At 46.0% G+C, this 24,902-nt stretch overlaps 1 protein-coding gene across 1 annotated transcript in view; it reads right to left on the bottom strand.

Moving 5' to 3' along the window:
- The window catches only part of BRINP1 (BMP/retinoic acid inducible neural specific 1), an 80,112-nt gene extending 58,154 nt beyond the window's left edge, over window positions 1-21,958 (bottom strand). Inside the window, exon 1 of the mRNA XM_010720818.4 lies at window positions 21,593-21,958. The gene's annotated coding sequence lies outside the window, so the exon portion shown is untranslated. The remainder of the gene's footprint in view (window positions 1-21,592) is intronic.
- Between the last annotated feature and the right edge of the window lie 2,944 nt (window positions 21,959-24,902).

A 24,902-nucleotide genomic window follows, 5' to 3' on the forward strand; every position in this document is an offset into this window, starting at 1 on the left:
CTCTCAGCACTCTAGTAAGGCAGGCAAGTGCTGTTACTCCCATTGTTTCTTGAAATGAGAAGAAAGGAATAAAGCTGAGTGTCTACTTAGCCACTTAAAAGGTAATTTTTCTACAGTGAGAAAGCTCAGGATGATAGATTTTGCACAAAATGATTCTGCAAGATCTTTTTCTTATCAGGAAGGCTGTGTAGAGTGCAGGAACTGACTGGTCATTGCTTGTTCTAAACACTCCTCTTTTCCTCTGCCTCCTGGGATTTTCTACCTTTCTTCTAACCTCTGTACCTTGCACTTATCCCTTCTATTAGAGTCAAACTGATCTTGCACATATCCCTTCTGTTTTCTCATGCTCATCGCTGTATAAACTATTTCCATCAGAAATGCAGACTCAGGAAATTACCGAACGCAATATTTGTAGCAAAGAAATAAGTTCCCTATCTCTTTAAGCTTCATGCACCAATAATTCATTCTTGTGTCCCACATTTCGGTCTTGGCAGGTTGAGAGAGGTTTCTGCCTGCTGCCATTTACCAGAGGGAAGAGGCTAACAATTGCTATTTGTATCTGAAACACTTCTGTTCTGCAGCAACTTCACACACTGCTTTAGGATGCTGATAAATTAGTAAAAGGCTGAAGTGTCAAGGGAGAGATGAAACAGCTTATGTTAGTTTAGAGCTCGACCCTGCAAAGTGAGGCACATCTGACCTCATTTCAGCAAACAGCTTAAGTGTACACTTAATTTTAAGTATGGGAGATCTTTGAGGTTTTATTCAACAATTCCTGCTTTAAGGTAACTTGCACGCTCTCCTGCCAGACAGATACCTACTGCCCTTCATCTTTAGGGTTCAGCTCCTGGTAGGTCACTGGTTGCAAACGGAGCAACAACATGTATGCCCTGCATGTAACTCAGAGATAAAAGTGCTGGAAGGCAGTTACTGCCCACGAGGCAGCATCAGCTGTCCCTGGAAACACTGGCCAGCAATCCAACCAAGTTGAGGGCATCTCTCATGTGTCAGGGCCAGGGGAAAACAGGGAACGTGGACAGAAAGGGATGGGGAAGCCAATCTGTCAAGGTTTGTTAAGTCATACAAAGTTCTGAGGATAAGTCTGAGCCCTGGGAACACAGAATTTGGCCATTTCTGTCTTTGAGAAATGACAGCTCAGACTGCAATGGCTGATATCCAGCTGCAGTCAGTAGTGGAGCTGCAAGTCAGTGGTTGCTCTGAGTTTCTGATCAGTGCCTAAATTTTTCACTTATTCTTTACCCATTTCAGTTGGAAATATGTTTGAGCAGTTAGACCTGGGGGACATTCATCAGCTGGGAAATTTAGGGGTGAGGGATGGCAAGAAGGAGTGATGAGAAATTCTTCTCCAGTAATAACAGCAGGGTTGAAAAATGCACTTCTGTTTTGCCAAATCATTCATGCTGAAAAAAAAATAACGATTAGGCAGTGTCAGTTTTGGTTTTCAGAGCACCGAGAGGACACACTTCCAAATTTCTGTTTGAAACTACTAGGAATAGTTTTCCCCTTTTGATCTGCCCTTCCAGACTCTTAAGAGAGAACAGTTAGAAAAAAATACTTCTTTTGACCCCTAATGACTTAGAGGAAGAAAGATCTTTTTCTTTTCATTTTGTCAACACTTTGCTTACAACCTGTCAGAATACTCAGTGAACCAAAAGATCACCCTACGTATCCTTCTTTATTAATGCAGTACAACCAGCAGTCTAGAGGAAGCAAAGCTTTTGTGCAAAGCCACTAATTGCTCCCTGCCTAGAATGAGCTGAGAATCACACTGGTAACAACTAGATACCTTATTTCAGCTCATTTGTCCCCGTACTTCAGCTAATTATAAACTACCACTGTTATTATGATGAGGTTCAGAGGCAGCTTGAAACCGAAGAGTGCTATGGGTGCAACCTCCCCGAAGTCACACCATCAGGTGCTGCTGGACACCATCTTCTGCACGTGCACACTGATAGGGAAGGAAGAATCCCATTTTGAAGACAGTCGTGCCGAATCTGAGACTGGCACAACATCATGATAGGTGCTGTGCAACCAGGAAGGCGGTCCGTGCCCCAAAAAGCTTACAATCTAATTAGAAGACCAAGGACACCAGATGGCCAGGGACAGATGGGGAAACGCAAGGGAACAGTGAGATAATACCGCTCGGCGTGCTGCGGAGCAGTGGTGTCAGCACACCAGCAGCCCTACTGTTGGCAAGATTTTGATAGCTATTGTCATAAATGAGAGTTATAAATAGGGAGGCTGGATAATGAGCTAGCTTTGTAGATGTTTGTGAGGAACTCCTCTCATTTGTGAAGTGGCAGAGATAGAATGAATATAGATGATAATAATAATGATAAATCGCACTTTTCTGAGCTGCTTATTAGGAAAAAATATGGTGGGTGGTGAGCAGTGATTTCTATTAAACATTGCCCCGAACTTGAAATTATTTCTACTATTATTAAATTATTGTCCAAGCTAGTCCACTTCCCCATAATTTCATTCTAAGCTACACAAAAATGCAGCTCTGCTTTCTGTCTCCCTCAGTATTTATACACCTTATATCAAAGTCCAGCAATCTCTTAAGTGTTAATAGGTTTTTATCCTTGCAGTAGCTTGAGATTGGGAAATGCTGTTTCTCCCATTCTGTAGAATGGGAATTGAGACACGGGGCAGATTAATGACTTGCCCCAGATCATTCCAGGAATTCAACCCAAATCTTTTAAGTCTCAGCTCGACACTACATCTCCTTGCAATACCCTTCCTACGCACCTTCATGCTACTGTTCCAGAATTAGCTAAGACTTTCCATAGAGCTGCTTTGAATTTTTTTGGATTGCTCATTTTTATGTCAGAAAAATGCCAATTCATCAGAGGCAAAACACTTTGTAGAAATTTGTTGATTTAAGGAAAAAGAAAAAAGCATTTTGATAAAGTCAGCTTTTCTTTGGAACAGACTATGTTGAGTTTTCTATTTGGAAAGGATTGGTTCAAGATTGTGTTTTGTTTTTCATTTCATGTTGAATAATATATATCCAAAATCAAAATGAAGTGTTTTCTTAAACAGCATGTTGTGACTGAACAAAAATAAATTCTGTAATTATGCACAAAGGAAATGTCCACATTCAATTAATATTTCCATTGCATTTTGGAATAAAAATTTATAGAAATACCTGTAGACACTACAAAATAAACTAAACAAAAATGTCACTCTTCCCTATCATTAAAACTGAGAAAGACAGTAATCTGAAAACTGAGTTTCAAGAGGCCTGGATCGGAGTCCATAAACCCTGATTCTTGTCTTCATGCCGACTACAGTCAGTGTGCCGGTCTTTCCTCTCTAATATATTCATTGCAACAATTTGGACCTGTAAGCAGAGAGCCTGAAGGAAAAAAAAATCAATGCCAAAACTGCCTTGAAGAGTAAAAAAATAAAATGTTCAATCCAAAAGGTCAACTGTTATCCCGCACCTGACATTCTTTGCGATATTTCTGTTGTTCTGAAGTTCATTCCTGGGCAGGCAGCGTGCCACCACAGCCACATAGAGTGATCCCTTGGAAATGCAAGCAGACAATGCCTATTTTGGCATGCTAGGAAGCTGAGGTTACCTAATGATCCTTGCAATTTATATATCTTCTTGGTGATTTTCTTTTTACCCCTCAGTCCGTTCCTGACTTGGGTCTTTTGCATCTCTCAGCCCTGGCTGGGGGAACACTAGGGGTTAAAATCCTTAAGCCATGGCTTCTCCTTGTACAGCTCCTGCTGCTGGGATAAGGACAGCCCTGCCTGCCAGGATGAAAAGCCCCATTTAGCTCAGTGCTTCCTATGGGCATCAGGTTCTGCCACCGCTCCCATTGGATGATGCCAATTGAACCAGGGGCAGCTGAAAATGGGAGGATAAAAGGAAAAGCTGTTGGCTGCAAATTCTGGCCAGAGGCAGATCCATTTCTCTTATCACATTGAGTGAAGGAAGAATTTGGTGTGGCCATAAAATCTCCATGAATTTAACCCGTTCTGCAGCCAACACTGGAGACCCTCGTGCAGGAGTCCTGCCAGGGTGAGACCTCACAGAGCTGGCATAGCTTGGAGTTCTGAGAGGGAGCAGAGCTGTATCTGGAATCAGGGTTAAGATAAATGGCTGCTGACGTGGGCTTGAAACCTCAGCAGTTACATGATGGGTACTATTCAGTGAGAGGTGTGCCACATGATTCACTCACCAACATAAGGCTCTAGGAAGGATACTTCAGTCCATAGGACACTGCTCTGAGGATGGTTGAGCTTCAACTTCAGCTCCTATTGCCCTGTTTCCCCTTATGGGGGAACAAGAGTTTAAATTCAGACTGTAAATGTGAGCTAAAATATGTAATAGCCCCAAATTTTTAGCAGCTTCTGAAGTAGAAGTCAGAAGCCTTTGAATGCAGATCTCCTGCAGCAGGTGTGCATCCATGCAGTACTCAGCAGTTGCAGGTTCTGCTGGAAGGTCTATTGAAGTCAATGAGCCTTAGGTTGAATCTTATTGCAAAAAGATCATCAAATATCATATTAACTCTTAATTTGGAACAGCATATTAAATTAGGAGCACAAATTAACCTGAAACTGCTTTTATATAATGAGAAGATTTAAAATCTGTACATCATAAGAGTGGGAGAATTCCTAGCCAACGCTTTTTAGCAGTTCTGAATCCCAGAGCCAATCTACCTGCAGTGCTGCATTTCAACCTACTCCATAAGCCCCTGTTCTGGGATTTTCACTGAGAAGGAAGGATGAATGGATAATAAAGTCATTTCATACCATTTCATACTTCCTAGTATTAATCTAGGAAGCACAGAAGGGTTATTAGTATCTAGACCTTAACCAATGCCAAGAACTGAAACATCCCAGAGGATACTGAGAATCTGCACTGGCATCTGACCATCACAAATAATAACCTCTTCCATCAGTGCATCAATCCTGCTACAGAGCCTCCCTAAAAACTGAAGAACCACAGCCATCACTAGGATTTGATTCCAGAACCACACAGGTCTGAGCATCTCAAACATTAAAGCAGTTTGGTACCCAACTGTAAGGCCACCTCTATCTGTGAGTTTTATTTATTTCCTTCTCTGAGACTGTTCTGCTCTGTGCTAAATCTATCTTGTGACCACCTGGAGCGTTTGAGAGTCTTGGCTGTGATGCTTGTCTGTTTAGATAGACTGCAAGTAGAGCTGGTCAAAAAATTTTGACAGAACAGTTTTTCGCAGGAAAACGGAGTCCTCTTGAAATCGAAACATTACATGGGAACATGTCAATTTTGACAAACTTTTTTATGTTTAAAGTGTCAAAACAAATCATTTTGATTTTCTCTCTTCACTTCAGTTGTACTGAGATGTTTCATTTTGAGGAGACAAACACATTATTTTTATGTTGTTTCAATTAATTTGCTTTGACATTTTTACTTATTCTGTACGGTGTTGATATATGTTTAATATGTTTAAAATACATTATATAGTGCATGAAGCATTTGATGGTGTTTTAGTTATAATATTTATTAACACTATACCATGCCAAGTATTTCCTGTAGCATTTTAATGCTGCAGAAGCAGAAGATATTGATGGTCTCAAATTATTATCTTTTTTTGCCTGAAGAAATTTGTGTTCGTAAGAGCGAAGTTCTTATTCAAAATGGAGTTTTAAATAAATATGTAAATAAATAAGTAAAACCACACAAGCAACATAAACACAAACAGCAGAAATCTGAAGGTAAGGATTTTGTGAGGAAATAGCATGTCCATTTTCCGAGCAGCTCTGTCAGCTCAGTGATTGCACAGCACAACTCAGGTCTCTTCTGCACATAGGAAAGCCAACTTCTCTGCTTGTTTTATAAATAAAGAAATACATAAATAAGGAAAATGCAGATTTTCCCAGAGTAGAATCGGTGTGTAATGTTTTCACAAGCATCAGGGACTTAAATGTCTTAATACCATTCACCTCCTTGGGGCCCTTGGCTTCTAAATCGCTTATGGGTTTTTAAAAGATATATTCCTCCTCCTCCTTGGAAGTCTAGCTGTTTGAGCCTTTTTTTTTTTTTTTTAATCTCTCTCTTTTAGAGCCCATTTTTGCTCCTCCACGCGTAGTAGAGGGGAACTGCTCCCCATGCATTTGTGTCGTCAAGCCAGTGCAAGAGGCAGTGGAAGCGGGTTGAAAAAAAAAAGGGCAAAAGAGAAGCGAGAACGGGCACACAGAGCAGAGCCTGCAACGATGCAGCTCTATCGATCCTTCATTTCATGGATGAAAATGTCCCCGATGGCCCCTGCGCATTTGCTGCGGTTCGATCGGAGATGGAGGGCAGCGGGGCTCGGTGCTCCACGCTACGCCCTGCACTGCTGCCTGCAGGCTGGGAGGCAAGGCCGAAGAATGAGCATCCCCTGTCTTTTGAGGTTTATTTAACATAGCAGGGGCTTTTCTGCCTGCTTTCCCTCTTTAAGGGACGTGTCCCTACAGCCAGGCACCACAACTGAAATGCTGAATCCCCCCATGCAGCTGCTCAGCGTGCATCTTCGCATGCAGATTCGCCTGGTTGTCTACAGTTGCTCCAGCTGGTCTGTCACTACAGATTACAGCTTTTTTGCTAATAGCAAGGCACTGCTCAAGTCTGAGACTTCCATTAAGGGCTGATGTTCCCACCTCCCCATCCCACAAATGGCTCCCTTCCAGCCAACGCTTCGGTACGCTTGGCCTCGTTGCCGCGGTGCAAGAGGAGCAAAGTGCCTCCATTTGTTTCCGTGTTAGACAACAGTGAAACAAGTCGGAGGCAGAAAAAGATGATAGAGGATGAAGAAATTTGAAAATTGGGACTTAGTAGCTTGAAGGGTGAGCTCGTCCCTTGTCACCTGCACATTCATAATATTGCAGCCCCATCCCTTTGACAGCAACACTACCACCGATCACTGAATTATCCCCTGGAAGAGTCCTTGAGAGAAATGCTTCATGATGCCAAGCTGCACTGAGGAGTCTCTTTGGAGAGGAAGAATGCTCCTGCAGGGAGATATTGCCCATCCACGCCAGGTACTGGAAATCATTAGCCCTTCATTGCCAGAGGATTTGAAGGCTGCTGACAGATCGAAAAGAATTGGCATGGACACTTGACCTTTCTCCATTGCCAGGAGGAAATCATTGACCAGGAAGAATAGCACATGCTCTAGTCGTCTCTACAAGGGGAGGGAAGAAGGTCTGGAAGAATACAGAGCTATTTGTAAAACAAACACTACAGCTTCAGCACAGCCTGTGCAGTTGGCCAGTGCTGCACTTGCGGGCATGCTGGAGCAGTGACTTTCAGCTTGGCTCATGTCAGATGGCATCACAGCTCCTCCTGTTCCAAAGGGGACATTCAGAATGTGGGTCTACCCAGAAGATCCCTTGTAGATGCCAACAGATTCACACTTTGGCAGGCTGGGAACAGGACAGGACATGTTGAAGTGCAGCGTATCATTCATTAGCACAGTGTCCTACCAAAGAAAGAGCCAGGTTCCCTGCAACACCATGCACGCAGCTGTGTTCCCCACTGCTTGATAGATCCCACACACCTCTGCATCCTTCCCAAGTGACTGTCTGACAGCGATCCAGAGCAGGCATCACATTTGTTTCTCTAACAGCCTGACTCCCAGGAAGACACTGTGCAATCAGCTAGCCAAAACCAAATCTGAAAAACATCTCCATCACTGGTCATGACTAATTAATTCTGCTTCGACATTCCCCAGGGTACCTTACCAGCTAGTAAGAGCTGCTGGAGAAAGAGACACTGCTGTGGAAACGGAATAAATAGATTTTCCTCAACTGCAGCCATAGAATTAGATAATAAATAACTAGATAGATAAATAATTTTCTATGAATGGCAAATCAAATGCAGAACAAGAACGACTAGCTGGCTTATCCCTGTGAGATCGAAGGTGTTTGGAAGGAGTTTCCAAAGAAGGATATTTAAAGTCTACTGTGCTTGTGAAGGCATAAGCCTGAAGTCATCTATCATGTCTAATGTGACTGTTTACAAAGACAGCCAACTATTCTTGGACATTTTATTCTTGATATAATATTCTTGGCTCAAAGTAGCTCAAGGAAGCGTCTTCCTAATTTACATCTCAGTTTTCTCCCTCCCCTGCCTGGATTGCAGGCTTTGTTCCCAGAGTATCAGTACAGTCCCCCCCACCAGCTGCTGTGTGCTTGGCCCCTATTCTCCAGGGAGCTATAGGTACCAGCCCAGATATGAATTCTTCAGTCTCATCTCCTATCTGGCCCTTAAATGCTTCTCCTCCCTAAATCCATGCGCTCTTTTCACATCACTCCATTAACCACACGACAGAGACTCCAGAGACAAAAATGTTATTCTGCACAACTTGAGGACATCGGCAGGAGTTCCAGCAGCATCCTGGATTCAGGTACTGACCCCATAGTGTGCATTGTACCAAGCAGATGGCAGCCTAATCCCTGCCAGCACGCAATGCCCAGCGCGCAGAGAGCACCCGTAACCCCTGTCTGATCAAATATGCATACTCACATCTGATTTTACTCGAGCACTAGAAGTCCCTGTGCACTAACTCATCCAGACAACTCAAATGCGAGACATCCAGGCTTCAGGTCCTGTCACAGCAAAGAGAAAAAAGCTGTTCCTTCCTCTTTGCTTACATATCTTTCTGCCCTGTAAGTCTCTGCTCTACTTCTGGCCCTTTAGGTTCCCAGCTTTCAGACAGGCTGATGCTTTCCTCCTTAGATGTTCAGTTTGGATCCTGTGCTCCCACTGCAACCAAGGCTTCCACTCACTGCCCACCTTCCTATACACCTTCAGCTGAAATCTATTCACATCTGTCCCTTCCCTCCTTCTTGCTTCTCTTCTCCTTCACCCATCCTGCTCCTCGTTCAACCCTTGCAGCAGGCACAGACAGGACACGTTATTAACACCTGCCACTTCATTAGTTATCTTCTGCAGGAGGAGCAGAGGAGGAGAAAAGAGGAAAGTGTGCAAAAAGGGAGAGGAAGGAAAGTCGAATTAGAGGAAGAATGATGAAGAATTGAAGGTGTGAATGAGAAAGTGCTGGAGAAGAAGAAGTATGAGAAAAACCTAATGGGTGAGAAAGGGATTTATAATTAATCTCCAGTCTAGTGAGAGAGCAGGGGAATGGAAGTCAAGACTGTATGCTTCTCTAAAGGCTTCTACTACTGATTTACTCTGTGACTCCAGACTAATCTTTTTATTTTCTCTTTTATCTCCCACTGCTCTGTACCCTTTGAGTATAAGTTATTTGAGGTATGGATTGTTTTAAACTCTGTAGTACAAAGGAAACTGCAATCATAGGCACTGAAGACGCGAGACGTTATTTTTAACACGCACTAAAATCAGGCACAAAAAAGTGCTATGGGATCGACTGACAATGCTTATTAATTCAGGCTGAATCCATTAAATAGTGGTTGTCAGAAAAAAAAAAAAAAAAAGCCAGGATAGGAGAAATCTAAACGAGTCAAAGTACAACTGCATTATTTCTAAACTCTCACACAGTGCTGTTGACTTTTACAATACCTTACTCTCTTCTAGTCTAAACCTACATTTAACAGAGAATTTACAGTAAAACAGTTAGAGATACAGAAAAACGAGTGAGCTAATCCTTATTTCCAAAGTGTGAGAACAGTTCCCAGGAAATAATCTCAAAGAGATCAGATTTACTTTTTCCATTAGAAATTGGTGCATACAGCTGTTTTATTTTGAGACCGTCACAGCATCCTTTTTTACTTCTTTCTCTGAATTCTTGCTTTTCTCTTCTTTTGGATCCTCCCTGTTTTTTTTAAGCACAGCTCCCTCTGACATGTAACCAGAGGCATAAGGTCTCTACAGAAAAATGGAATGAGTGATATCCAAATGCATCTGACATTAAACAAAACAAAATGCATGGCTCACTACTATCAGCAATCCCTAATCCAACCCACCAAAGAGTGCTTTGAATGAGATGTAGACAGCAGGAACAGAAGCAGCATGTACAGGGGATCCTGCTCTCCTATTCCTTGGACATTCACAGAATCACAAAATCACAGAATGGCCAAGGTTGGAAGGGACCTCCAGGATCATGAATTTCCAAAAACCCTGCTACATGCAGGGCCACCAACCTTCCCATTTAATACTAGACCGAGCTGCCCAGGGTCCCATCCAGTCTGGCCTTGAATACCTCTGGGACAGGATTCTCTGCCTTCCATTCCCACTCCTGAGTTCTCAAGCACGCTGCTCTGCTCCCATCCACCCAGTGCCAGTCTCAGTCACAGAGGTACTGAGGGAAGCATCACCTGCTTAACTTCCTGCATCCATTGGATTTAACACTGAATTGTATTCACAGATATCTGCAGACAAATAGTAATGCTGTGCAAGCACAGCAGAGTGTGTGTTTGTCTCCAGCCCTTCTGGCCAAGTCTATTACAGCACCTGAGGCAGGATCGCAGGATCATGCCCCAACACCAAAGAAGCATCCCTGATCTCTGTGACAGGATGGGTTTGGGGACTGCTCTTTGCTGCTCTCAAGGCTCTGTGCTTCCTCCCTTCCTCTCAAAGCCTGTTGTATCAACAGGGGAGAAGATCCATCTGTGCATTACCTTGACATGAGCTGCAAAGGCAGAGACAAACCCAGAGCTGCACCCTTCCCAACACAGTGATTTCTTCCACCATGAGCAGCCTGGAGGAGCAGAAGTGAGAAAAAAAAGCTATGGGAAAACATACTGACTGTTTTCAAAATTAAAAACAAACAAAGTAATGAGAAGCACTGCAGGAGAATCCACTGGTAGGAAGGGCTTCTGCTCTTCTTTTTAATGTAAGCAGTTTTATCATTAATTGCTTTTTACTGCAAATGTCGGAGTTGGTAAAAAAGCTAATACACTGCACTGAAATGGCAATCTTTATTCAGGTGTCTCAAAGAACAGTATGTATGTGCATGCATGGATACGTGCACTTGCATACTTCCTTGTGCACAGTATGTAAGCAAAAACCCATCATCTGTGTGCAGGAGAGGGAAAAAGGTACAACCAACATATTCTTCCCTTATATATTCCAGCAAAAGGCTAACTTCATTAGCGGTCTTAAGTAATGAGAAGATAAGTAAATGCAGGTCAGACTGCTAAACACAGAGCCATTCTGCTGAGGTGGTAGGGAGTCAGATGCAAACCGGAGCTGCTTTTGCCCAGCACTGGAAATTTAAAGACTCAGCACTGCTTAACACCAGTCTTTGGGGGACTATATTTCCTGAGGACACAGGTTGCTGAATTCTTCAAAAAATCCAGGTTTTTCCTCATGCCAAATGTGGAGCCGAGTTCCCTGAGTGGTTCACATTCACTGTGTGAGCCGGAGGGTTCGGAACCGCAGCTTCAACTGAAGAAATTCAGCTCCTACGTACGGAAAAGCACGCATTTAAAAAGCTCTTCTGGAAGATACCAACCTAAGTGACCTGCCCAAGGTCATATATAACACGTCGGTGACAGCATCAGAATTGAACCATCTTGCCACGGCGCTGCTTTATTCACACAGCGCTGTTGCATCCCAAAACAGCCGCTGCTCCCGGCCCGCTGCTGCCTTCCACTCCTTATCGCAGTCTCCTTAGAGACACATCTGTCCTGTGCTCCGTAAACCATAATATACCCATAGTCTTTTATTCACTATCCGTCACTTTGCAGTTTTATTGCAGATCCCTGAGTTATCCAGCCTAGCTTACAATCTGCTTATTCCTGCCAGCCATTCTCCTTTCCAACCCGCACCTCACATTTCATTCTTGTCAGTGTTTTAAGCCTTTCAGGTACTTGAAATGCAGGGACAATTCTCATTCCCTGGGGCAAATCCAGCAGAATTTCACCAAAGCCAACCTGCTGGTTCCTTTCTACCTTTTCTCTATTTTTAATGCAAATGGTTGAAAACCAGAACCTAGCACCAGTCTCTGCGGTCACATTCGAACCAGTCCTTCAAGAATACTAACTCACAACTGCCATTTTAAAGCTCTGATTCCAATTCATGCTGTTCTTTAAATTTTATTTCCCCCCTATTTTCTGCTCTCTTCATCAGAAATCAATCTTCCAATAATGCGGGCAAACTGCAATCCAACCCACAGCTACTTTTCAGCTTGCACTGTTCCCGTGCATTTTGCAGAATGAAAACTCCGTTGTCCATCCTTTTCCTTTCCAGCCAAGCCTATAAGCACAGTAATCATCACACCTACGGAACACCTTGCCAGCAGATTTTCACCTGCCTGTCACATCTCTATATTGTTTGCAAGCTAGGAAGCAAAAGAATTATTTTTTCTTGATGTGGCAATTTGTCTCAGCACTCACACCTGCTTTTCCAGTGAACTTTGTGTTCCTGCCTACCAGCTCTCCTCTCCCTCCCAGCTCCAGCCACATATCTCTCCTGGAGCTTTATTCCATCTACAGTATGTGCTCTCCTCACAGCCATCTTTCTTCTTTCCCACTTTTCTGAAGGAAACACACTTTAATTACCTGTCCTAGAGCAGCTGGTTGAGGAAGAGCAGCCTCTTTGCACACCTGGTGATGCCTACGGCCATAAGACATGTGGTCTTCAGAAAGCATCCCCTGCCAAAGCAAAGCACCCCTGTCTGTATACGACAGCCTGCTTTCCCTTTGGCAACAGGAAAATAAGGCTGACGTGAGAGGAAGGGTATGGAGGAGGGCAGGTCTTCCCACCAACACAGCCCTGGTGGTGGTAGAAGACGCTGGGCAGGAGACAGGATTCTGGTCAGCACACAGCACCATGGGGTGATTCCCATCTGGGGAGCACCTTGGAATACCCTGATGCACAGGGCTGCAGCATGGGATGGAGGAGATGGGACACAAAAGGGCTCTGTCACTGCTATCTCCTCTACCAGGGCTTGGTTGAAACTCCAGATGCACCAAATCATTTATCTCTGCCGCAGCCTTCCTCTGTGAGCCCGGGCAAATTCTTTAAGGTGATAATTCACACACATCTTAGAGACTGATTTTTCAAGTGTTCGACATATCCCACTGCAATACTAAAGGCCCTGTTTTCTCAAACGCTCCGTTATTTTGCCACTGACTACTTTCAAAATTAGTAAGGGTTAAGAGTGAGCTCCCGTTCCTGCAAACTGAAATGCTTCCACTGACTGTAATAGGATTTGAATCGATCCCTGAGCTTTGTGCTGCACTTCCCCTTCTACAGAGCAGTAGTGACAGCATTCCCTGCCTCTTTTCTTACTCCTCTGTCTGGACTGCAAGCCCTCAAGGGCAGAGAGCTCGCATCCATACAGTACCTTGCACAGGAGACTGCAGGCTCCTCAGGGCTCCGTGCCGTCCTGCAGATAACAGCAGCGATAAACGAAGCTGAAATGTGCAGCTCAGGGTCATTGCAACTGCTTACAACCTCCCATTTCATGTGCTGCTTCAATATCTACTGTAATATTTGAAATTACTTATGTGGGAGTTGACATAGAAGAAGAGACTGTTGGATTGATATTCTGTTTGGCAATGATGAAAACCTTTTTAAGAAATACCACCTTAATCCAGCACCCACAGAAGCAATTTGCTAATCTCCTTGCTGACTTAGCTTCTATCAGTCATATTAGCACAACCAGCCATATTACCACAGCCAACCATATTACCTGGCCAACCATATTATATTCTTCCTAGGCGGAGAGAAAATGTCCTTCCTGACCCCAGAAGATGGTCAGCCTTTGCTTTGAAGCGTGAGATCTGATTACCATTGCCCTAGATTGCAGAGCTGCAAATGCTATTAATTGCTACAAAGTTGTGTAGCCCTTTACACTTCAAATCCACCCAGACTTTCATCTCAGCGACATCCTGCAGCAGGGAATTGTGTGGCCTCACTATAGGCTGAAGAAAGTACTATTTCCTTTTAATTTGCCTTAAAAGTTGTGCCCTTTAATTTTGATGTGTCCCTTGTTCTTGTATCATCAAAGCATTAAAACGTTTCTGATCACTTTTCTCTCTAACCTTCAGATACTTTTGTGCTGGAACCCAAACGTACCTTCTTACTCCTAAGCTTTCCCAGACTAAATAAACTATTCTTTCCAGTCTTTCCTCATTTAACTTGTTAATATTTGTAAAGCAATTTAAAATATATTAATATAGTTCAATTATAATATCGTTTCTATTTTTCATCCTCCCTTTAATGTCTCAAGTATCCATTTAATTTGCCATCAATCTCCATTGATTCTCCTTCTGATGATATGTTAGTCTTTATAATATCCTGGGGAATATTTCTTCTGCCTTCCTGACCAGCATTTTGGAACAAAGAAACTGAACTCCATCGGATCATAAACATGATTCACTCTGCACTCCACACGCGTATGGATTTGCAGTTGCTTAGACTTTGATCTTGGAATCAGATTTCATTATGCCCATGGTAATTGGAAATGTGTCCGTGTGATTCAGGCTGCAGGATCAGGCCCTCTGCAGACATGATGGCTCTGGGATGGTGACAGTTCAGCACCTATTTAAAAGCCTACGTTCAGTATTCTTTGAGCAATATTTAAGTCCTCAGTAACGTATTCTGCAGAATTCTGCATGCCATGGAGACAAGGATGTGATCTGATGTCTGTCCAGCCACCATCAGGGCATGGTTGAAAAATGGTTACTCATTCCTTCTCATCCTACAGAAAAGTTGGAGGCACCCAAGGAAATTATGTGGTAGCAGATATATATTAATGAAAAAACACCCAAAACTGAAATTCTTTTGCACACAACCTGTAACTATTTCCTTTACTGCAGGATGCTGTGAAAACCAAAGGCACAACAGTGGCACTCACAAGAGCTGGGCTCCCACTGACACCGCATGCAGCTGTCGTGGGACGACTGGTGACTTCACACATCCCCAGCCCAGATGCACACAGCACTCCTCCAGGCTTCCCCAATCCCTCCAGGGCCCACCACTGACCCTTATAGCTCTCATAGCTCTTTCACTGTCATCCCGTCTCAGCCTCTTAATTGAGGGACTTCCATTGGCCTCTGATGGTTTTTTTTTTACTTCTTGGAGCACCCTGTATTTATTTTTCCCATTCTGTAAAGATACTCTGTTCCAGCAATTTCAACAAATGTTGCTTCTTCCCACTGTTTTGGTGAGACCACTTCCGAGCTGCTCTCATTTTTAACGCAGTCTGACCCAGCTCCACTGCCAAAACGCACCTCTCCTTCCTCCATTTCACTGCCTTACATCCTGAGCAGCACGTTCACTTCTGATCATTACGTTTTACCATTAACTTTCCTCCTCGAAAAGTACAGACTATTGATACATCTATCTATAAATGCATTATATATATATATATATTTATTTATTTATAAGAACCCAAATTTCAGCTAATAGGCTTCTTTTAGCCAGCACGACATAAATCCTGACGTAGAATCCTAACTGGTAGTTTTTCCCTGCCTGGTTACATTCAGCTCACTGGCCTAAAATACAGTGCAGTAACCCACCCTCATTTTCAAATATTTTATAGTTATTTTATATTATAGGAGAATGGAAATGGCAGATAAACACATTTATCAGCATTCTCAGACATAAAACAGTGAAGCCTGGAGTTGTTTTGCAGAAACAACTCTGAATTTGGACGGCATGACATAAGCAATTCTAGAAATAGCTGCAGGTCTTAAGGCTACATTACATGTGTCCCCGTTGCTGCTTTCTGTCCGTTCGTGGTTTCAGTACAAACAATATGTTCTCTTTGTTAATTCTCTCCTTGGATTTTCTCAGCACTTCTCAAGCACTTCTCAAGCGTCTTCAGTCTCACCTCGTGTCTCATCATCTCTCCCTGCTCCCTTACAACATGCAGCTGATTTTGACTGCAAGTCTCCCCTCACACTGAGCAGGGCAATGCCTGGATAACTCTACCATCTTCATACTGTAGGCAAGGAGGTGACCCGAGCCAGGAGGGACCTAAAGCCACATATGTACCCCAGCATATGTCTGAGACTTTTGCTACCCGCTCACCATCTGTACCTGCCTGAAGAGCAGTCGCATGCAGAAAGCAGTCAGGCTGCTCCAGCACTCAGAGCCTGCCTGGCTGCTGCGTCTTCCACCCATCCCAGAAGTCCAGCTAGAGATTCACACCTGCTTGTCTTGGTTCTCCTGCTCGTCCTGATGCATTGGTGTCCTCCACAGGGCCACAGTTCAGTTCCTTCTGTCCTTCCACGGTTATTTTAGCTTCTTTGCACTTTTCTAACTATTGCTCTGAACAAACATCTTTTATTTATTCTCCTGGTCCTGGCAGCACGTCTGGAATGCATTGCTTATACCAGGCAACGGTTTTAAAGCTTGCCCTCCCCGTCTTCATGCTGCTTAGCAAGTCAGCATCCACAACTGCAAGGATAAATTATCACAAAGGTCTCCAATGTTTGCAGTGTATCTGACAACCTCATACATTGCTCCAGCAGGTAAAGAGATGGCTAAATGGGATCACTTGTGCCGACTCAGTACTTCTGGACAAAACTGCATCCAAAACCATGACGGACACGGCAGAATCCAAAAAGCAGGCCAGGTTCTAAATCACACTCTAAATCAAACCCCACGATAGAGATCCTCACCACAAAGCCAGTCAACTCCCCCAGCTTCGGCAGGCTGTGCTGACTTACAGCAAGCAGTTCCTGGCTTTTCACAGGTACTCACTGTGCATTTCAGCTGTGATATGCACAGATACAAAAGTCCCAGCTACAAGAACACCTGCCGTAAGGCTCCATGGTTTTTCTTCTATAAACATGGTCAAAGAGCATGCTTCCTCTCAGGAGAGCCACGAGACAGGTCACAAGCATGAAAGGACTGCAAGAACCAGAGCTACTCTATGGTCTTAGGTCTCCTTACTCTGCTGGAAATCATGCAAAATGAGAGAGCAGAGGGGAGTGTGAGAGCTCCCTTTGCTCCCGTGCTGTGTTTTCATTTCCAACAAAATGCCCTGGAGCAAATTTTTTTCTTTTTTTTTCTTTTTTTTTTTTTTGGAGATGCCCTCGTGTGTGAGAACATCTTGTAGGTTGGTTTGCAAAGTTTTGCTTCACTGCTTGGTATGTATCAGCACAGAGCTGGCTTTGTTGTGATTTGTTAACCTGGAAGAGGAAAGATGTCACTGTGATGGTTTTATTCTATTCAAAAGTGCTCACTGCTAATGCACACAGAAAAAAAATTGTAGGGATTGAAAGCTGCACTGGTGCTCCTGGCATTTGAGCTACTTCTTCCCAGCATTTCTAACACTAACACCAACACTGCACAATCACAGTGCGTCTGGCAAAGGCTGCTCACCCTGTCCTCCTCTGGAGACCACCATTTGAAGAAGTCTGTTTAGATTCTTTGCTCTGCTCAGCTGCTGCTGCTTCAACTTACTGCTATTCCCACTGCCACTGTAAGGGGCGAACCATCAGCAGCACAACGACACAGGAGGGAGAAATGGTGTGAGTGAGAGCATTGCAGCTTATTGTGTCGACACCCAGAGATGTGCCATCAGCAGAGTGGGGAGGTTTGGTGGGATCCACGGGGATCCAGCACCAAGCAGGCCTGACGGGGGGCATGGCAACAGTGCTGAGAGTAGGCAAGCTATGCCTTGTAGGCAACTGTAAGATGGATGTAGAGCACATGACTTCAGAAAAACAAATAGAAAAAATAAGTAAGCATCTTTCTCTCTCTCTCCTGTGATGCTGCTCGCAGGCCTTCCTGCCTCCAGGCAGCAAGCAAACAGCTCGCCGTGCACAGCTCTGCAAAGGTGTGGACTTGTTGCATCGCCAGCCCAAGCACTGAGGGAACCCAAGGCCTGACACTCAGCTTCTTTCCAAAGGGACATGTTCATGTCACCTTCACTTAGGAGCTGATCCAGCATCCCCGAAGTGAACTTCAGTCTTTCAATTTTCTCCATCTCATTCTGCATTCACTGTCTTATTTCTGCTTTTTCTTGCACCCCTCCCATCCACTAGTCCTAGCACTTTTTCTTCCCTGAAATGGAACAGTTCAGCTCACCATGCCAGCACAGCTGTCCCATGCCTACTTTCAAATGCAGGTGAACATCACCTCATTCATTGAGCCCATCCTTGCCCATGCTTGACTCCCTCTGGACAGACAAACCCAGCAGCCGTACCCCATTTCCCATTCCCACACTGACCACAGGCTGCAGCCTCATCACATCAAGCTCTGCACCTCCGCGTGGCAACACCGAGCTGCACGGCGAGCAGGGAAAAATCCAGAGTGCACTGTGCTGCCCCACAGAGCCGAGATGCTCTGCCCCATCCCAGCCCCATAGGGCAGCCATCAGGGCAGGACCGTGGGTCTACCAGAAGCTCGTTCCCTCTATGCATGGATGTCCTCCCTGGGAGGAAATGGGCCAAGGTCCTTACAGTTGTTAACAATCTCGTGGTAGTTTTACAAGAGGAATGGCGTAAATCAAGCCGTAGGACGCCAGCTACCCAACTCTGAGTAATTTATATTCTGCCTCACTAAGTTCATCTCTGCACTTTCAATGCGTGAAGTGATTTTTCACTTCCCCTGTAGTATTTGCTGGCACGGAGAAGCTGCTGGGCTCTGTCCCAGAAGTAGCTGCATTTCATCACCGGGTAAAGGATTCCTGCGTGCATGGGGCCAGATCCTCAGCAGGAATCCTGCACCCGCCAGGATCCGGCCCAAACTCATTCATCTGCACCTGGGCTCCTCGGAGAAGAGAGCCCTGTTGTTATTTATCGCTTCCCCCACCCTCGCCCCCAAGTTATTAGCAGCCCTTGGCTCCCTCGCACTCCGGGCAGGGAAAGGCAGTACGCCCTGCTCGGCTCAGCTCGGCTCGGCTCCGTTCGGCCCCACTCGGCTACGCTCGGCTCCGCGCCCGACCGCTGCGTGGAACCACAGCGCCCCCTCCTGGGCCAAAGCAGCGCCGCCCGCCCCGCGGCCGCGGAACGGCTCCGCACGGGCGCAGCGGGACGCGGAGCTGCGCGGCGGCGGATGGAACTCTGCCGCCACGGTAACACGAAAGAGGTCCCTGCGTGGTGCCCAGCCAAGGAGCGGCATACCGTGGGTTTTGCAGTGCCATTTTCTAAGCTTTGGCAATGCTAATTTTGTTTTTTTGGAGCAGAGGGAGTAAACCTCCCTGCATCAGCTGCTCCACACCCTGGTGTAAACTCCAAATATCCACATCCAGCTCGGAAGGCGGGCAGGGAGATGATACGGAGGGGGCTTGGCTGGTGCTGGTTTGTGCAGCCCTTTCCCAAGCAGTGCTCAGAGCAGGCACTGAGACTGTGCCCGAGCAGAACAGGAGGCTCTGAGGTATTTCTGCTGCACAGACAGCAGCAGTCAGAGCTCCATGGGAGAGCGCAGCATCAGCCTCACGCATATTTCCAGTGTAGTAAACAGTGCAGATGAGGAGGGAACAGGACTACACACTCCATCAGGATTCTGTATTCATCTCCTTTGGGACACCCTTTTACCTACAGCACACCTTTTCACCCTGTGTTCCTCCTCTCCAAAGTTTCACCATAGACTTCAGTTGGCCTCATCGCAATCCTGCTTTGGGAGAACAGCACAGCTTCCTTCCTAGGCCCTACGGAAAGGGGAAGGGGAGGAAGGTCAGAGGGGAACGCTGCTTAAATATCTCTAATGCACTGACATCACCTCCCCTGTGTGCACTGTGCCTGCTCTGATTGGGGGGGCTTGCAAAGGCAGATTTGTGTTTGCGCTCTACGGATGGGAATTGCTCTGAACCTGGATGAGACTGAAGCAGAGTCTGCACTATGTGCATTTAGCTATAGATTCATGTGTGGTTTTGCTCACAGATAGAAAAAGCAAATGCGACTCCAGCAGAGCTCTTCACATTCTCACAGAGTGGTCCTTGAACAGAGAGGGAATGACGGCTGTGGGATTGCCACTGCTCTCACAAGCCATTCCCTGGTCCCTGGCTGCTGCTCTGCTCTTCCAGCAGTGAAATCAGTGCTGAGTTCCTGGGAACATGCAAAGAGCACTAAAACAAACGTAGACTCACAAAACGCTTTTTGCTGAGTGGCAAAGGGCTTTGGAGGCAGACAAACCCCAAATCAATGCCTGGAATCAGCTACAAAGGACAAGACGATACCAAAATAGTAAATCACCTACCAGGAGACCTGCAAGGAAGACAGCATGTGCATGCTTGTGTGAACGTCTGAATCCCTGGTTCACATAATGAGAGTCTCAGCGCAGTCCTGCACATTACGGTGTTCATGTGTAGATCAGCAGTGTGTGTGTGTGTGTGCAGGGGAACTGCGGGGCTGTGCAGCTTCCATGCCAGGGTGAGACCGAGATGCTGTGCTTAGCATGGGGTGAGTTCACAACGCGTGTTTTGTGTGCTTAGCATGTGCAAGCGTGCAAGGAAAACCCGACTGCTTGTCTGCGTGCGGTGTGGGAGGGAGAGAGCCTGGGTTTGTCTGGCTGTCACTCACGAGAAGATCTGATCAATCTTTTTCTTTTTCAAGGCATAAAACAGACACATCCTTTTATATTTCTTGCAGCAAAGCATCGCCTCCTTTTGACTTGGTGTCTCTGCTTCTCAATAACCCTCAAATACTTCTTTACAACTCTCAGAAAAGCAGCTTAACTGCCATTAACAAATTATTGTTATGCATCCAGATGAGCAGCCAGAGTAAAACATGAAGGATCCTTCTGTCCTACCTAGTGCAGATGTCAATCACAAGGCTAAAGCCACACATTAATGCTGCCAGCGCTTCATTTGCTGCTTGTTTCTCTCCACAAAAAGAGAACTGTATACAAGAAGTGACCTCCCTCCCTCTCCCTTCTCGTCTCCCAAGTAAAGCGCAGACGGATTCTCTGAAGCCAAAAGATATGCTCACACCTACAGCACCACTCTCTTTTGGATTTTAACCCCAGGCTGTGCTGTACTCCGGGGATGATGACATGGTGAGGAAATGCCCTCTGTCATCCTATTCCCCATGGGCAGAAAAAGGCAAACTTGTGCTCCACGACAGCACTGAGCTGGGAGAATCCAATCTCCTGAGCTGTGGGATGCGGCCCCTCCGCCATAGCTGCCCTCCCCGGGCTCTGCCGCTGTCTCCCAGTCCCCACTCCAAGTAGAGGCAATCAGCCCAGTGTGAGATTCGAGGCGACAGACTTTCCTTTTCCTCCGCGATTTGCTTGTCACTTGCTAAAACGGAGCGGTGGATTAAGTGGAGATGACACCATCTCCTTGGGGACGGTCCTCGCCCCCGTCCCCCCCCCCCCTCTCCGGGATGTATCGATACTCGGAATACAGATGGAGCCTGGCTGCCTCCCACCCCCGGCTCGCTGCCAACACAGCCGGAGCTGAGCCCCCCCCATTGCCGGGCATCCTCCAAGGACTGCGTCCTTCCCAGCGCTCCCAATGCTCCCATGTGCCGACAAAGCTCGGCCCCACTCTCTCCCCCCTCCCCCCAAGTACTACACAGGACCTCTGCCATCCATCCCTCCGGGAACTCCGTGCTGCTCAATGTGGGGTGCGGAGCAGAGGCAACACTTTGTGCGGGGCTGGGGGCGGAGGTGCCGCGGGCGTTACACAACGCGGCCGAGGCAGGACGGGGATGCCGGGGCAGTGGCATCGCTGCAGCCGCAGCGCCGCGTTCGCCTTACCTGATGCTAATGTCCCTCTCTGGCGGAGATCTGCTCGCCCGTGGGTTTTATTCGGCTCGGTAGGAACTTGTGGGAGAGCTTCTCTGTCCAGCTTGCATACTGGGTGCTGGGTTGATAATGCAGGCGTGAAAATCCTGGGGCTCTAGCAGTCCTTTTCATGCTCAGACAGAAAATCCCCCTCCTTGATCCAGATCGCGGGCATTAAGGGCAGAGGAAAAAAAAAATCCCTGTTTTATTCTTTCCTCTTTCTTTTTGCTTTTTCTTTTATTCTTGCTTTCCCCCCCCCCTTTCCTTATTCCTGTGCCCCCCCTCTCCTCTGCTGCTCAGTTCGTAGCCATCGGGGGAAGGAGCAGAGGCAGCAGGGAGAATGGAGAGGGGGTTAGAAATAAAAATGAAAAGGGCTCCAGGAGGGAAGCGAGAGGCTGGGCTTGACACAGGGGGAGGGGCTTGGAGCGGCCTGGAGAGGATGAATGGGGAAGAGGAAAGCAGGGAGGAGCCCCAGCCTGGCCATTTTATTCTAAGAAGTGTTTTGTACATAATTAGGAAAGGGGGAGGGGCAGAGGGGGGTGGGGGGGGGCAAAAAGGAGGGACTTCAGCTCCGTCCAGACGGAGCCTGGGCCGTGGGAAGGGAGGATGAGACGGGGAAGGGCAGCTGGACGGGGCTTGGGGGGATCTAAACTTGACTGCCTCCCGTTTTTGGAGAGGAAGCTGCGGCGGAGCTGATTACGATTCCAGGCAGCCCCCATCCATTAAGTATTTAAAATATATATTTTTTCCTCTTCCTCTCCGTTCCTTTTCTTCCCTCGTTTTCTCCTTAGCGGATCCAGGCAGCGCAAGGCTCGATTTTCCGAGCAGGCTGGATGAAAGGAAGGAAGGAGGGTGGGAGGACGCGGGGGGCTCCGCGCTGGGGCTGCCCCCGCCTCTCGGGGCGGGCGGAAGGAGCCGGCCGGGAGCGGTTCAGCACCACGGACAGCTCCGTCCCGGCGTGAGCCCCCCGAGCCTACAACGGGCAGCAACGAGCCGAGCCGAGCCGAGCCGAGCCGAGCCGAGCCGAGCCGAGCCGAGCCGAGCCGCCTCGGGAGGCAGCGAGCGGCCAACTGCTCTCCCCAAGCTTCCTCACTCCGCTTCTAGGCTTGGTTCGCCTGGCAGAGTGGGTGAAAATCCCAGTGCTCATCTAGAGAAGGTTTGGGAATGGGATCTCCCGCTCTTCCGCAGCTTGCCTTTGGTTCACATTAACAGGATGGGCCTCGGCAACTGCCTGAGTGCTTCAAAAAACACATGAAAGACAAGGAAGGAACGAGTTGGAGACGGAGGTGCCTCAAGGGCATCGCTCACCCAGACAAATCTCTGCAGCCCGGCAAAGCCCAGCGCAGAAAGAGCATTTAACATTCCCTACCATTGTGTGAGGTTTCTAGCAAGAGACCTCTCAGACAAATCATTAGCTGTGCTGTGTTGCCAGAAGGGAAACCACTCAGCCGCTTTGTGCGGGGTATATGGGACAGGAAGGACAATGGAAGATACCTTCCTCCCACCTCCTTTCTCTGGCCTGCAAGGACAGTCAGTTCTGCCCTTCTCTCACCCATCCCCTGTGGCTGCAGAACATTGTCTTAAGCTAAATCTTCAGCAAATCTTTCCTCAGCAGAATTAGAAGCTGTTTGCTTAAAATCCAGGCTGCTCTGATAGGGTTGAGGCTTAGCTTATCTCAGCGTACCCAAAGCTTTTGAGTTTTACTTTTTTTTCCAGGCAAAGTTCAGCTGCAAAGCATGCTTCTTGGCAAACCACCTCTGATTCTATCATATTGACTCATGTAAAAAAATAATGAAATAATTCTCACGGATCTTCCAGGTACAAGGCCTCAGGGGAATGGCGATACACCATGACAGAGGGGTTTGAGAGATTAGCTCTTATATAGACCATAAATCTGCAAGGCATTTGTTTAAACAAATAAATAGTGCCTGCGGTTATACCACTAGTGCGTATTTTCGTTGTTGATCATGGCATTTACCAGAAATGAGAGGGAGATCCTAGATCTTAAAGAAAGATCTTAGATGAGGATGTTTAAAATCAAAGCAAAATCTCCAGGAAGGAACAACATGGGATTTACTGATTCATCTAACAGAACAGTACTGGGTATCTTTCCTCGTTGCCCCAGGGAAGGTTACTGTGTGATTAGGTCTAGCAAGACCTGGGACAACTCAGATGAATATTTCATATTCCTGTGAGAAGTCAGTGAGAGAAAACAGGTGAGCCCAAAGGTCTCAAGGATCTAAAGAACAACTCAGAAATTTCCTACACTGTAACACCTTCTTCCACAAGGTCAGAGTCAACAAAAGCCTCTGATCAGTGTCCTGCCTGAAAACAAGAATTACCATCAATACCATGAACTTATAAGAAGAGAACAAAGCAAAATGGAAAGAGAAGTTTTGCTCATAATTTTCCTGCCCCAGACTCTTGTCTCTCTTCCACCCCAGTTCATAAACACACAATTCCCTCCTCTTTTCCAAAAGCTTTTACTGTCTCTGTATCAAAAGAGGATTATTTGGTGCATTGAGTATTCAACATGTTCTCTTACAGTATTTTTGTGTTCAATGAGCTTTGCTCATCTGAATGGACACTCACTGCATAGTCCACTGGTTTAATTTGCTGCTTTGGAAACCTAAGCAGGTTACAGCATATTTAGCTATGTGTCTGTTCTTATGTGTCAAAGATAAGGCTTCTGGATGCCATTTTTAAAAACAAAATTATTTCACTCCAGTAGCTTTCTCTTTTCAGTCATCTCTTCTATGATTCTTCTTTTTAGTCTTGGATATTTCAACTCGCCTTCTGCTTGCAATGAATGAAGCCTGGATCTTCACCCCAGATCAGCAAAGCTCCACTGAACAAGAATCTTTATTTCTTTTTTCCAGTGAGGAGTTTTTCTGAGTTGTTAACAATTTTAGCGTGTCCAATTCTCACTTCTTCTCTTCCAACAGTTTTCTTGAAAGCAATGATTAGGGTTTTTTAAATTACAATCTTCTTCCCATGAAGAAAATAGAAACTAGTCAATCAAGAGAGGATATGAAGGAGAAAAGAAATTTGTAACATGTGGTGTAAAAAAAGTCTCCCGTTTGCAAATAGTAGGCAAAAAGAAATGGTGGTGAGGATAGAGAAACAGTAATTTGGACTGTCAAAAGCTTAGCAAGACGTTACATGAAACTGAGAGATCTGAAAAGCAGAAATAAGTGTCCACGTTCAGGTGAGTTTCCACTGCATGCTCCAAGTGTTATTTCCTGGTGCAAAAGTTATCTGTATGTGCCAAGTGCAGGTGGTG

This window comes from Meleagris gallopavo, chromosome 19 (genome assembly GCF_905368555.1).
Source record: "Meleagris gallopavo chromosome 19, MGAL_WU_HG_1.1, whole genome shotgun sequence".
Lineage (NCBI taxonomy): Eukaryota > Metazoa > Chordata > Aves > Galliformes > Phasianidae > Meleagris > Meleagris gallopavo.